The 15,747-nt window shown below is 35.7% G+C and overlaps 1 protein-coding gene across 12 annotated transcripts in view; it reads right to left on the reverse strand.

Moving 5' to 3' along the window:
• DLGAP1 (DLG associated protein 1) overlaps positions 1-15,747 on the reverse strand; it is a 1,071,624-nt gene that overhangs the window by 715,006 nt on the left and 340,871 nt on the right. For 3 of the 12 annotated variants that reach the window (XM_070050431.1, XM_070050429.1, XM_070050430.1), the window contains one exon: positions 2,917-3,008. The exons of the other annotated variants lie outside the window; for them this stretch is intronic. The gene's annotated coding sequence lies outside the window, so the exon portion shown is untranslated. The remainder of the gene's footprint in view (positions 1-2,916; positions 3,009-15,747) is intronic. 12 annotated transcript variants of the gene reach the window in all.

Genomic DNA, 15,747 nt, shown 5'->3' on the forward strand with positions numbered 1-15,747 from the left:
GTAGCTGTAAATACTCTAGTGCAGGCTGAAACCATATTGAGGACAACACTCAGGGCAAAGTACTTTGAAGTTAAAGCTTCCTAGGATGTTCTCATCTAAACTGTTAGGTTTCTTGTAATGTTGGAGAACAATATTTTCTTTAATTATTCAGGTTGGTAAGATAAAAGGATTTCTACAATGTTTTGAAAGGATCATTCAACAGAAAAAATTATTGGAGTCACAAATCCACTTCATAAGCACTTGAAGGAAGCTAAGAACTGAAATGAAAGGCCCAGCATTGGGCGCGGCAGGTCCTCATATCAGAGCACTTGTTTGAGTCCCCGTTGCTCCACTACCTATTCTGCTCCTGCTCATGTGCCTGGAGAAGTAACTGATGAGGCCAAAGCAGTACTTGGGCCTCTGTCACCCACATGGGGAACCAGGATGGAGTTTCAGAATCCTAGATTTGGCCTGACTTCTCCCATCAGGGCAGTGAACCAGTGGATAGAGAAATTCTGTCTCTATTTTTCTCATCTCTATCACTGAGTCTTTGAAATAAATATATCAATACATTTTTTTTAAAAAGTACTTAAGTGAAATATACTGATTCAAATATTTTTAAATTTTATAAAACATCTGTAGAATTAGATTTTGCTATTACGTCCATTTGAGGAGTGAACCAGCAGATGGGAAGACTGATTCTCTCTCTCCTTGTCTCTTGCTTTCTCTCTGTCAGTCTGCCTTTCATAAATAAGCGAATAAATCTTTAAAAATAGAATATAGGGAATAATTTTTTAATATCCATTTCTTTGACATATTGGCCAGTAATACTCACCAAAGTTTAAGAATGTTATTATTTTATAGTATCTGTAAGGGAAGTACTTTTTACAATCAAATATTTATTATGAAAAATTATGAGTTATGATGCAATAGAATCTTAAAATGTATAGATTGATAAATCTTATATACCTTGTAAATAAAATGTCTATGTAAATAAAATGTATTTTCATATTTCATTTTAGAGTATTTGTGAACATATAGAAAAGACTATTCTATATAGACATCAAAACTAAACAATAATGATGATATCAAAGTATCTTGAAATACAATTTTACACATAATGCTTGTATTTATAATAAACTCATCCATTAAGGAAACTGTGAATATACTATTAAAATCACAATGTGCTAGCAACCTGATTCCTATCCTAAACTATAGAACATTTACACAGTAAAAACAATCTATGTAAAGCTAGTACATTTAATTTTCTCTCTCGCCATCAGAAGAAGGAACTACAAGGCAAAACTAAAATACAACTTTATTCTTTAAGATAAAGAAATGGATTTTTTGTTTATTGGGAAAATCAGGTTTTTTTTTTTAACTTTCAAACTGATAGATTATAAAAAAGAAAAGTGTCACTATGCACTAAGTGAAAAGTCACACTGTTCACAGGAATTGCCTTAGAGAGCACTGCATTCAGATAATGAAACAGTGATAGTAAGTAACAGCTGTCAAAAGTAATGGCCCTAATAATGCTCACAGGCAGAAATGCCCACTATTCACAAAAACAGAGAGAGCTAGTTCCAGCTAAAGAATAAAATCCTAACCTCAAGCAATTTCCTTTTAACACTAAAATAACTATTACTAATTTTGTTATTATTCTCATTGATTTGGTGCTTTTTAAATTTTAATTATTTATAAAGATTTATTTAATTTTTGAGAGGTAGAATCACAGGTGAAAAAGAGAGAGAGAGAAAGAGAGAGTGTGTGAGCATAAGAGAGAGATCTTCCACTTCCTGGATCAGAAGTAGAGCAGGGGCCAGCGCTGTGGTGTAGCGGGCACAGCTGCTACCTGCAGTGCTGGCATCCCATATGGGCAACGGTTCAAGTCCTGGCTGATCCACTTCCAATCCAGCTCTCTGCTATGGCCTGGGAGAGCAGTGCCAGATGACCCTAGTCCTTGGGTCCCTGGACCCACGTGGGAGACCTGGAGAAAACTCCAGGCTCCTTGCTTTGGATCAGCCCAGTTGAAGCCATCTGGGGAGTGACCCAGGGAATGGAATACCTCTCTCCCTCTCTCTGTCTCTCTCTCACTCTCTCTCTGCCTCTGTAACTTTGCCTTTCAAATAAATAAAAAAAAATCTTAAAAAAAAAAAAAAGAAGTAGAGCAGTTGGGACTCAAACCATTGCTCAGATGGGACACATACATCACAGGCAGCAGCTTACCCCAGGGCACCACAATTCCAGCCCCTGATTTGGTGCTTAGTGACTACTAGGTACTATGGTAAATGTTGTATATTTAATTGACATCATTTAATTTGAATGATGAAGAAACTGAGACATGGGTAATTTATTGAAGCTCAAACAGCTGGTATGATCAATGTTAGCCTATACTCTAAGATGCAGGTCCAAGTTTTAACCTTTGAAAGCCTCACCTATCCACCCATACTAAGTGGCTCCATTAGCTTCATAATTTTATCTTTAATATAGAAAAGAAATCAAAGCTGTATTTTTTACAGTACATGGATTAAAGAATTAAAACTTCATGCATTTTGAATTCTTCCCCAGTAGCTTCACCCAACACATGCCTAGGCACTTATTAAATCTCATTTATTTTTCCTTAAAAATGTTTATTCATTTTCATTTCAATGCCACCCCTCTAAACAAAGTTCTCATTGTTTATTAAATAAATAATGCTTTAATACCTTCTTGTTCAAAACACAGAGCTTGGTATCAAAGATAGGAAAAGAAAAAAAAAGATGATGAGTTTTGCCTTTAAGAACTTTAAATTTTCATTATGATTATGCAAAGATGCTCTTTTACACACTTATCATAAATTTTTATAATAATCCTGTAAATAAGATAAGATTTTTATTGACATTATATTTGAGAACATTGAGACTCACTATAGAATCACAGAGATGACATACTACTTACTATGGAATAGATCCATATCCTGTCTGAAAATATAGATGATATTCTCTAACCAGTATGTTGTCCTTCATGTAACTGTCCAAATGGGGAGGCCTCTGTGAATGACATAAAATATGCCAGACATTCAGAGACCAGAAAAATCCTAGCTAGCTTGATTAACACTGGAGAATTTGCATGCAGGGTGTACAACTAAAGGGTGGGTAGGTTTTAGGTTGTTGGTCCCTGAGGAAAACACACCGACCACGGAATAGTACAATACCCATTTAGATAACGTGAGCAGAGCTTTGGCTCCTAGGCACTCTTCAATGGGAGACACTATCTAATAAGCAGAGAAGTGAAAAGCAAGAGTACTGGAGGCAGCCATTGATGGGATTTCTAATCCTGCCAATGGAGTGTCTTGGAGAAGGCACTTCACCTTTCTGCAGCATCCATCTTTACAATCTGGCACAATAACACTAACTGTAAGATCTGGGGAGGGATGGTAACACTAACTGTAAGATCTGGGGAAGGATGGTAACACTAACTGTAATATCTGGGGAGGGATGAGGGGGAGTCAGTGACATAGTTCTGGATACATGGTGGTCCTTATAAATAAGACTTCTATTCTGAGCTAAGGAATTTGGCTTCTCTCCTGCTTGGTTGGAAGCACTCATCTGGTTTCCCACTGCTTACAGAATGCAACTGAAATGCTGTTGCTTGGAGTTTTTTCCCAGCACTCCTGACACCTGTTTTTAGCTTTAGTTACACTAATCTATTCAGAGTTTGCTCAAAGATGTGTGCCCAACTCAAGCCAGTATGTGTGGAACTTCACTGTTTTTAGTACTGAACATCCAGTGTCCTGGAAACTCCTCAGTTGCCTCAGGAAAACTGGTACAGTTGATCATCCCAGCCCAAACATATTACATATTCCCAAAGTTCTGTATATTTGACTTCTTATGTATTTCCATCACGAAGTTGCCACCTTGCAAGGATTCATTGAAGGCAATACAGGCTGAAGTGCTTGAAATGCTTGTAACCAGAACAGAATCAGCTTTCTTTTTGTTTCTTTTTAAAATAGACTTTCATAAACATAATGAGATATCTTAGAGATGAGACCCAAGTCTAAACACGAAATTCATTTATGTTTCATAAGCAATTTATATGAAGAGCTCAGAGGTAATTTTATGCAGTATTTTTAATAGCTTTGTGCATGAGACAAAGTGCTATGATGTGAAATTTTCATCTTATGATATCATGCTTACATTCTTAAAGCATTATGGGTCATATTTGGTACCAAAATATTTACCAAGTATAACTGGATCAGAAAAGTTACAATTGGATCTATGGGTTGGGAGCATATACTGAAAATATCACTTTAACTATTATTTGGAAATAAATACAAAAATCTAGAAAAACAGTACAAATTAAGCATATATACTTAACCAGATTCATCTCATGTGAAGGTACTTTGAAACAAAGAAAACTATAATTGAAAGATAGGTTTATTTTTTGAAACAAAAACTTTTAAATCTGTGTACAGTTTTTTCATAGTAATCATTTCTATAAATGTTTTTAAAGACCCATTGTATAAATGGGGCTCAAAAAGTTTTTGCACCACAATGAGCTTGTCTTTTCATTTCATTTTCCATGAATTTTTTGAAGCACTCTCCTATTAAACTTTTTAAAAATTTGTTATACCAGATTCATGTATTTGATATATATATTTATAAAGGAATATAGCGACACTTCTTGCCACACTCCATCTCTTCCACCCTCTCACATTCCTACTCTTAATTTTTAAAAAGATCTATTTTCAGTTTACTTAACAATCATATAGTTAATATTATACTTAGTAAAAGAGTTCAACAAATAATATGAAGAAAAAACAAGCAAGAAAGCAAAAAACACTATTCCTCAGTGGAACAGAAAAAAGGCTGTAAACAATCATCAAATCCCAAAATGTCCATTTCATTCCAATACATTACCTCGGATCAGGGAAAATATATGAAATCTGTCTTTTTGGAACTTGCTTATTTCATTCAATGGTTTCCAGTTGCATATATAATATTGCAAAAGATAGAATTTCATTTTTTCCTTTACAGCTGAGTAGTACTCCATAGTGTATATATACCATAATTTCTTATCTAATAGACAGTTCATGGACATTTGGGTTGATTCCATATAGTAGAATTACTGTGAATTGTGCTACAATGAACATGAGAATACAGATATCTCTTTCAGATGCTGATTTCTTTTGGTCTGGGTAAATTCCCAGGAGTGGGATGGTTGGATGATAGGGTGGATCTATATTCAGATTTCTGAGGTATCTCCATATTGTCCTCCACAGTGGTTGTACCAGTTTACATTCCCACAGGTGACCAGGGTGTCTTTTTCTCCACATCCTTACCAGCATTTGTTGTTTGTTGATTTCTGTATGGGAGCATTCTATCTGGGTTGAGGTGAAACCTCATTGTGGTTTTGATTTACATTTCCCTGGTGGCTAGTGATCCTGAGTATTTTTTCATGTGTCTGTTGGCCATTTGAATTTCCTGTCTTGAAACATGTCTGTTCAAGCCCATTTCTTAATTGGATTGTTTGTGTTATTGTTGTTGAATGTCTTGAGCTCTTTATAATTGCGTAGTTTGTAAATATTTTCTCTCACTCTGTCAGCTGCCTCTTCACTTTGCTGAGTGTTTCTTTTGCAGTGCAGAAGCTTCTCAGCTTGATGTAATCCCATTTTTCAATTTTGGATTTTATTGTCTGTGCTTCTGGGGTCTTTTCCAAGAAGTTGTTACCTATGCCAATGTCTTGCAGAGTTTCCCAAGTGCTCTCTAGTAATTTGAGGGTATCATGTCTTAGATTTAGGTCTTTGATCCACTTTGAGCTGATTTTCATGTAAGGTGTAAGATATGGGTCTAGTTTCATACTTCTGGACGTTGGAGATCCAGTTTCCCCAGTACCATTTGTTAAAAAGACTGTTGTTCCTTCAGGGATTGATTTTAGTTCCTTTCTCAAAGATAAGATGGTTGTAGAATTATGGATTGATTTCTGGAATTTCTGTTCTGTTCTATTGGTCTACACATCTGCTTTTGTGCCAGTACCAGGCTATTCTGATTATAACTGCCTGTAGTATGTCTTGAAATCAGGTATTGTGATGCCTCTGGCTTTGTTTTCATTGTTTAAGATAGATTTAGCTATTCAGGGTCTCCTGTGTTTCCATATGAATTTTAACATCATTTTCTCTAGATCTGCAAAGAACGTCATTAGTATTTTTATTGGGAGTGCATTGAATCTATAAATTGCTTTTGATAGTATGGACATTTTGATGATGTTGATTCTTCCAATCCATGAACATGGAAGATTTTTCCCTTTTTAATGTCTTCTTCTATCTCTTCTATAGTGTTCCATAGTCTTCATCGTAGAGATCTTTGACATCCTTGGTTAAATTTATTCCAAGGTATTTAAAGAACTATTATAAATGGGACTGATCTTGAAAGTTCTTTCTCAGCCATGATATTGTCTGTGTATACAAAGGCTATTAGTTTTTCCACTATCTCATTAGATGTAGAGAAAGCATTTGATAAAATACAACATCCTTTCATGATGAAAACCTTAAGCAAATTTGGTAATAGAAGGAACACTCTTTAAGCCCATGGCTAGCATACTATTGAATGGGAAAAGGTGCCACTAGGCAAGGAAAAAATATCAAAGGGATATAGATTGGAAAGGAGGAACTCAAACTATACCTATTTGCAGATGACATGATCCTATTTATAGGAGATCCAAAAGACTTCGCTCAGAACCTATTGGAACTCATAAAAGAGTATGGTAAAATGGCAGGATATAAAGCCTATTAACATTTTATGGCTTTGTTTTATCATTTGTGTTCTTTCTGTAACATAAATGTAATATTTTTCAATAGTGATTATTTAAAATTTTTTAACATAGTATATAGATATGTTCAGATAGGTTCAGTGGGAGAACTCATTTCTAACCACGAAGAAACAATATATGAATGGGTTTTCATCATAGTTTTGCTCAAAATCAAATGCTCTGGGATCTGCTTTCAGAAGAGGACAACTCCAGGTGTTTCTAGTAAGGCCCAGGAAAAATAATCTGGGATTCAAAAGGACCAGCTGGAGTCTACTCAGCAGTTACAGCACCAAGGAGTTCCACTAATAGACAGGAGACACTGATGGGTTTGAGAAAAGAGGAAATGATACTCTCTTAGTGCCCAAGTAAGATAATAGTGATTCACATTTCCTTGACTCTTTGACCTGTCCCAATAAGATGATTTATGTCTAGAATTCAGAAAACTTCTTTTCCACAAGAGAGACCCATTTATCACACTCACTTTTTCACTCTAGTTATTCATAAGCAGAATGATAAAATTAAGGGCCACAGAAAGAATTAGACTGCTGTCATTAGTGTGATGGGTTTTTTTCTTGACACAGTTATACAGGATGAGGTAGTGGGTAACTAAAAATATGCTTCACTCCTGAAACTTTGGGATTCTGCTTTTAATTATCATTGAAATGTCACTAGAGATGCACTTCAACAGTTTTTGATAAGATACAAACTAACAAACTGAATCCAACTGCTACAGGGGGAATTTTTTTAATTTCACAGCTGGTTGAAAAATATACTGTGGTCGTATAAAGGAGAAATCATAACAATGGCCACCTGTGATATGAAAATATATATCAGTGCATGAAGATAAACACTTACATCTTAGTTAAAATTGCTTTTGTTCATAACAAAACATAGTTATTCTATCTGGTCTTCTAAAATTCAAAGGATTCATTTTTCAATTACCTTTACTACTATTTATCTGGAATACAACCAACCTTTAATTTACTTTATTGCTCCCTTATTAAAATCTCTTTGGATTCCTTCCCCTATTTAAGTGTCTGGTATTTTGCACTCTCATTTCTCACATGGGTCATATTTATGTGTTGTTCTAATAAACAAACACATCTACCGACTACACTTGGCGTTGATAATGTTCTTCTTGCTCCAAGGAAAGAAATTCTGGCAGTTCTATTAAGAAAGTGGTACCAGTACTATTAATCAATGTAAGGGTTGCTTTCATCCAATAGAAACATGTGTATTCCAATCTGTAGTGTTATGTGCAACCACTTAAAGAGAACATGATGCACGCAGTTACAGAAACTCATGCTTGGGTCTATTGTACAGTTGTGGCCTGAGGCTGCCTACTGCCAGCTGGGGAGATTCTGTGCACCTCTTTACAAAGCAGTGGGATCTGTGAGGCCTTACTAATATCTTGAAGTGGGCCATGGAGAGAGTACAAATTACAGAAATTGACAATACTAAACATCTTTTCCTGAAATCTGGGTTAGGAGTACCAAAATAAGATACCCCAGAATATGGGTAAGGAGGGTTGAGCTGAATGTGCAGCTGTAGAGCTGAAGAAGCTAATTCAGGAAAGCTTTCTGTGCCCCTACTAACCACCACTTGCCTATAAGACCACAGGTTTACAAAGACAAAAGGTATCCAACCTCTCTCCCCTCTTGACCAGGGAGAACAGAGGTCTGACCACAGAAGACAACTTCTGACCCTATAAGCCTAGAGATGATGCCAGAGGAGTTCCCATTAGCAAGCTCTACTATCTAGCCTTTACCTGCCATTACTTGCCTTCCTCCAAGGTGCTGCCCCTGGAGACGCAAAGCCCTTTTCCTTTGTTGCATTACTGCTCTAAAAGCTTGCTGTTCTTTATTGAAGATGCCTTATAAATTGCAATTAAAAGCCACTTTTTAAAGAACTCATCATTCCCTTAGTAGCTCATGTGTATAGATGAAATATATGTATTGTTAATTTTCTGCCTGTTTTTCTCTTGTTAATTTGTCTTTTGTTACAGGGCTTCATTTTAACTAAGAACTAATTAAAGTCGAACACAAAATAAGTTTTCTTTCCCTACACCATGATCAGTACACCACTGCTTATAAAGGAACTCTGAGTTATGACTCTGGTTTTGTAAATGCTGGACCATGCACAGGTAGAACTGAGTGAAATAAAAATGGTCTGCCCTTTTTGAAGCTGTTGTCTGTCAATGGTTTTTAATCCTGAATTTACCTCTTAAAGACAAGAAGAAAGAGAACAATGTTTGGAGAAGATTGTGGATAAGGAAGGAAGATATTTCAGATAAAGACGATCACAGTTGGGCTCCTCAGTTATAAATAGTTATCTATTATTTCACAGGAAGGCCAATAATGGATGGTTCCCAAAACACAAACTTCCAAACTGGACTATAAGAAAAGAACATAAACAAAAAAATTTCTTTAGATATAAAAATATATTAAATCAATTTATTAACCTTTTGAATATAAAAGAAAGTTGAATATACAAGTCATGCTGAAAACCAACAAAACTGTTTTTTGCATAACTTGATGTCTACTGAAAAAGTAATTTGCTTTGAGATTTTTTAATAGACAAGTTTACTTATAGCATAGAATAGAATGACTACTAATTGACGTAAGCTAAGAGGCTAATGAAAGAAATAAATATTTGGAATGAAGAAGGATATATCAGGATTTCATGGATGGTGGGGCTGGTGCTGTGGCACAGTGGGTCAAAGCCCTGGCCTGCAGCACCAGCATCACATATGGGCACTGGTTCATGTCTTGGCCGCTCCTCTTCTGATCCAGCTCCCTGCTAATGCACATGGGAAAGCAGTAGAGGATGGTCCTGCACCCACGTGGAAGACCTGGAAAACTCCCAGCTCCTGGCTTTGGATAGGCTCAGCCATTGCAGCCATTTAGGGGCGTAAACCAGTGGATGGAAGACCTCCTTCTCTCTCTGTCTCTACCTCTGTCTTTCAGATAAATAAAATGTATCTTTAAATGATTTCATAGATAGTGTGAGACTAAGAGAAATTTCTTTACATATTATTTATATAAATGTACCTCTTATTGTATATACATATGCGTACACACATATTTGGATTTACATGCATATACACTCATTTACATACATACATACATTTTGGCACAGTAGTCATTTCAGAGGAATCAAAAATTCTTTGAAGGAAAAAGTCATATTATTGACAAAATTCTCACATACCTTTCACTCTATCATTTCACTTTCCCAAGCTTTTTATCATGTCTACTTTTGTAGATTTTAGTTTTCTTAAAAAAATTATGCAGCTACTTTAGGGTAGTCTACATCCTCTTTCTTTCTGTTTTCAAGATTTTGTTTATTTATTTGAAAGTCAGAGTTAGAAGGAGAAGTGGGGGGGGGAGAGAGAGAGAGAGAGTGTCAGAGAGACAGAGAGACAGAGAATATGAATCTTCCATGTGCTGGTTAATTTCTCAAATGGCCACAATGGCTGGGATTGGGCCAGGTCAAAGCCAGAAGCCAGGAACTTCTTAGGGATCTCCCAAGTAGAAGCAGAGGCCCAAGGGCATGTTCCATCTTCCACTGCTTTCCCAGGCATTCCCAGGCACATTAGCAGGGAGCTGGACTGGAAGTGGAGCAGCTGGAATTTGAACTGGTGTCCACATGGGATGGCTGCATTGCAAGCAGTGACTTAACGCCCTGCACCACAGCACTGGTCATACTTTCATTCAGAAAGGAATGATTCATGGATTTCAACCTTTTGCTAGAACCCAAGGAGACTTAAGTGCTATGTATGTTTTCTTGAACTGCATCAGATAATCTATAGGGGCTTCATGCAGAATCATGAATGTTAATCTTATCTTTAAATTAATTCTGCCTCTTTGCCTACTACTAAGATCCAAAAACATTTTCACTTTTCTTCACATCAAATGTGGTCTAAGCAATCTTTTCTTTTTCTTTTTCCAGAAAGCTTTCACAGTAAAAGGAGACCTGAGGGTTTTTCTCATCTTGCTGCAGAGAGCAACAGTACAGTATGTGCATAAATGCCCACGCAGTAAGGTTAATAATATTCTACGAGGAGTCTATTTTTAGATTAATAGAACTAGTTTACACAAAGCAAATCTGCACTGCAGAAAAGAAGATCTTTAAAAGCTGGAAATAATTCTAGATAAACTCTAAGAGCAAAAGTAACATTTTCTTTCCTACATTGAGTCTATATTAATTAAATGAATTCAAAAACTTAGCTACTCTCTAAAGGTCTTTTAAAATTGCTAGTATCGATCATGACCTAAATTTACTTCTACAGAGTTTATAGAACAGAATTTGACTTTGGAATTAAAAACAATGGGGAAGAAAATCTTGTCATCTTATATACAAAATGGCAGAATAATTATTTACATGTATTAACATGGAGACAAAGATCACTTTGTAGGTCTTTACTGTCATATTAAATACATGGATTCAAAAACCATTTCCAAAGTTTCCATTGGGCTTTGGTAGACTATAATTTTGGTTTACTCAGAGAAGACAAATCTCTGAGTGTAAACATGGAGTCATTATTCTGATTCTACTCAATGCATTGGAATTGAGCATAAGCCTCACAAACAGAAATGCTGATTTCATTCAATGATGTGTTTATAAGCCATAGATAGTGAAACATACAACTTGGGTCTTATGAGCAAACTATTCCTATACAAAGTCATCTCACTGAGAATTTGAGTAAAGAAACTAATTTCACTTATTAACTATTTAAATTATTTTCCTAGTATATCAGTAGTTTGTGTTCTTTTAAGAATAAATTTTGGGGGTCAGCACTGTGGCATAGTGGATAAAATCACTGCCCTCAATGCTGGCATACCATATGGCTGCCAGTTTGTGTCCTGGCTGATCCACTTCCAATCCAGCTCCCTGATAAATGACTTGGGAAAAGCCTCAGAAGACAGCCCAAGTGCTTGGGCCTCTGCCATCCATGTGGAAGACCTGGATGAGACTCCTGTTGCCTGTCTCCTGGTTTTGGCCTGGCTCAGTCTTGGCCATTGTGGCCACTTCAGGAGTGAACCAGCTGATGGAAGATCTCCCTCTTGATCTCTCTCTCCCTCTCTGTAATTCTGACTTTCAAATAAACAAATAAATTTTTTTTTATTTTTTTAAAGATTGTATTTATTTATTTGAGAGGTACAGTTACAGAGAGTGAGAAGGAGAGACAGAAAGAAAGGTCTTCCTTCTGCTGATTTATTCCCCAGTGGAAGCAATGGCTGGATCTGCACTAATCCAAAGCCAGGAGCCAGGAACTTCTTCCCAGCTTCTTCCCACAGGGATGCAGGGGTCCAGGCACTTGAGCCATCTTCTATCGCTTTCCCAGGCCCTAGCAAATTATTTCATGAATATTAGCAAATAGATTCTAAGATTTATGTGGAAGGCAAAAGAATCAGAATGGTCAATACAGTATTGAAGAAGGAAAATGTGAAGATTGAAATTACCTTATGCCAACACTTACAGTAAAACTAGTGATGAAGTCAATGCAATATTTATAAAATAATAGACAATTTGGTTAAGAGAACAGAACAGAGTTCAGAAAAAGATTCACACAATTGTGGTCAATTGACCCTTCACAAATGAGTGAACAGTGCTCAAACAACTGTATATCCAACTGCAAAAATGTTAATGTAGACACAGACCTTACAAGGAACAGGAACTTATATGCATGGCTGGTGAGAATGCAAAATGGTACAGTCATTTTGGAAGACAGTTAATGTAGTTTGTTACAAAGGTTAACATAAACTTATAATATGACCCAATTCAAATGCGTTCAAAATTATATCTACACCAATACCTGCACATTACTGTTTACAGCAGCTTTATTCATAACTGTATGACTGGAAGCAATCAAGATATTCTTCAATAGGTGAATAGATAAATCAACTGTGATACATTCAGACAGTGGAATATTACACAGTAATGTAAATAAATGAGTTATTCAGGTATAAAAAAGACAAGGGGTACTTTAAATACATATTGCTTAATGAAAAAAAAGGGTTGTCTTTAAAAAGCTACATGCTCCTACTATGAGATTCCAACAACAACATTCTAGAAAAGGCAAAACATGGTTAGTACTTGCCAGGAGCTCACAAGGTAAAGAGGGAGGGATGAACAGTTGAAGTACAGGGCTGTTCTAGGGCAATGAAAATCTTCTGTATGACACTATAATGGTGGATGAATGGCATTACACATTTGTGAAAGCCAACTGGATGTACAGCACAGAGTGAAGCCTAATGTAAACTACGTACTTTAGCTAATGTTGATGAATCAATATTGGTTCCTCAATTTTAACAAGTATCCATACTAATGCAAGATGCTAACAGTAGAGTACACTACAAGAGAATATAGAAATAACAGGGGTATATGTGAACATTATTTTCTTTAACAAGTCTACGTAAACCTAAAACTGCTTAAAAAATCAAAGTCTATTTTTAACAATTAAATACTGAGGTGAGTATTAACTTAGTTGTTAAGATACTGGTGAATGTGTCTGTGTCCTGTTTCAGGTTGCCTGGGTTTGATAGCTATTTCCAGCTCCTGACTCCAGTTTCCTGCTAGACAATGGTAATAGCTCAAGTAGTTGTGTGTCTTCCACCTGTGTTGGAGACAAGATTGAATTCCCAACATCCAGATTCAACCCAACACAGTCCCAGCCTTTATGAGCATTTAGTGAGTGACTATCTCTCTTTGTGATTCTCAAAATTTTTAAGTAAATATTGTTTATTAATTAAACTATAGTTACTTTGTATTAAATGTGTTCATATTTGAAGTTTTGAAAATATCTCAATAATTGCTGTTATAAGGAATATAGTTTTCTTATCTTAAAAAGTTTTACATTTTTTCATAAATAACATTTCACTAATCTTAGAGTAAATAAAGTTCTCTTGTAAATATTTATTTTCATATGAGATATTTCAAAGTATATTTATTTTGTGTGAAATACATTAAATAAGAAACTAATGAGTTAGGGAGAAAACATTTGCCCTAGCAGGTAAGCCACTTGTTGGGATACCCACATCCTGTATAAGAGTGCCTGAGTTTGATTTCCAGCTTCACTCTTGATTTCAGCTTCCTGCTAATATGCACCCTTGAGAGCAACAGGTGATGGCTTAAGTAGTTGGGTCCCTGCCAGCCACATGGGAGACTCAGACAGACTTTTAGGCTCCTGGGTTTGGTGTGGTCCAGCCATAGCTACTACAGTCAGTTAGGAACAGATGAGAACTAACATACACACACTCTCTCCCTCTCTCTCTCTCTCACTCCCCCTCTCAAATAAACAAAAATTAAAAGTAACTAAATGCATGAAAAACTTTTGATTAACTCCTTAATTTAGAAAGAGGAAGTATCTAGAAAAGAATATATCTCATTTTATACTCATCAAAAGTTACAAGTTCTTTTTCCCTTCATGATATATATATATATATGAAATAGTTTTCTTCTTTAAATAATTATTGTGATATATTTAGTAACCAAAATATTGCTTTGTAAACAATAAATATTTTTATGATAATGGCAGATAAATATGATGTTTTCCTTCTATTTTACATTTTTTTGTTTCTGGACCTCTCATGTTTACATCATAAATTTTGTGATTACTCTATGAGACCTGATAAATCAAACCTATTTTTAAACATCCTTTCAGTTTAATAAACCATTCTGAGTACTAAATGATGAAAACCACAGGGAAACTATGAATTAGAATTCTGCAATTTGTCATATAGTGCTTATATAAGATCTAATTATAACTAAAAAATATACTGATTCTCTTCACCCCCAATATCCTCACCTTATCTAAGCTACACTCTTTTTTTTTTTTAACTCTGATAGACTCCTAATTGCTGTCTCTGTTCTCCATTTTCCTCCTTCCTAGTCCACTCTCTATAGAGCAGCTATAATGATCTTGCTTAAGCACTATCTGATCATGTCACATTTGTGCTTAAAATCCTTCAAGGGCTCTCAGCATCACTCTCTTCTCTGTTCTGTGGCTAATTGTCTCTTCTTCTTCAGGACTCAGCTTCAAGGTATCCTTTTTGGGGAAGTACATTGTGTGCCTCTGCATTGTAGGATACTAAACATTTTACAGTCTCAGGATGCTGTTTCTACCAGAGCACTCACCCACCTGCCATGACACTGTGATGTGTAAAACCGCACAATTTCTGCCCATGTCTTCTAAGAGAAAATGAGCTCCAGAGACATGCAAAACAGATATTCATGTTCCAAACATAACATAAGGCCCAGCACATATACAAAAAGTTCATGGCAAATGGAATTAAATGTTGGAAAGATTATTCATGGGTTATGGGTTTCATTTTTCTTCACCAAAATTAACTTAACTTTGAATTCTGGTTTCCACAAAATTTTTGAAGTAACCTTGAATATACCTGACAAATATTTCTTGAACAATTAAACCACTACCCAAGATAAACAAAATTCACAATAAAGAGGTGACTGGAGAAGAGATAAGGGTAACCGAATTTAAACAGCTTAATTAGCCAAATAGGAAAGAGATTTCAAGAATACATTTAGTTCAAGATATCATTTGTTCCCTGACCATACAGAAGGTCTTATTTATAAAATTTCCTAAGGTGAGGAAGGACCATACTATCACTCATAATCTGCAGAAAAGCAACAAAAACACCCCAAAACCTTTTTCAGAATTTCTATTTTTTTCTTTAAAGTGCTGATGAACCAACTGACAGAATAAAAGGAAGCAGAGTGGGCTTTAAGACATACCAATCATGGTTTTCCCAAGTGTTCCTTTCAAAGAAAGAATGGAAATATAAGAAAATTCATTCGGTATCTACAGTGACTTATTCTTGTCCCCAGAACAGCCAGTTTTTAGAAGCAGTATTAGAATAAACCTAATTTATTCCTAAGAGCTGAAGCTAACGACAGTATACTTAACCCCACAACTTCATGTTGCTAGAGAGACAGAACTGCAATAGATTTGCCAACGTAGTA

The sequence above is a fragment of the Oryctolagus cuniculus genome, chromosome 10 (genome assembly GCF_964237555.1).
Source record: "Oryctolagus cuniculus chromosome 10, mOryCun1.1, whole genome shotgun sequence".
Classification (NCBI taxonomy): Eukaryota; Metazoa; Chordata; class Mammalia; order Lagomorpha; family Leporidae; genus Oryctolagus; species Oryctolagus cuniculus.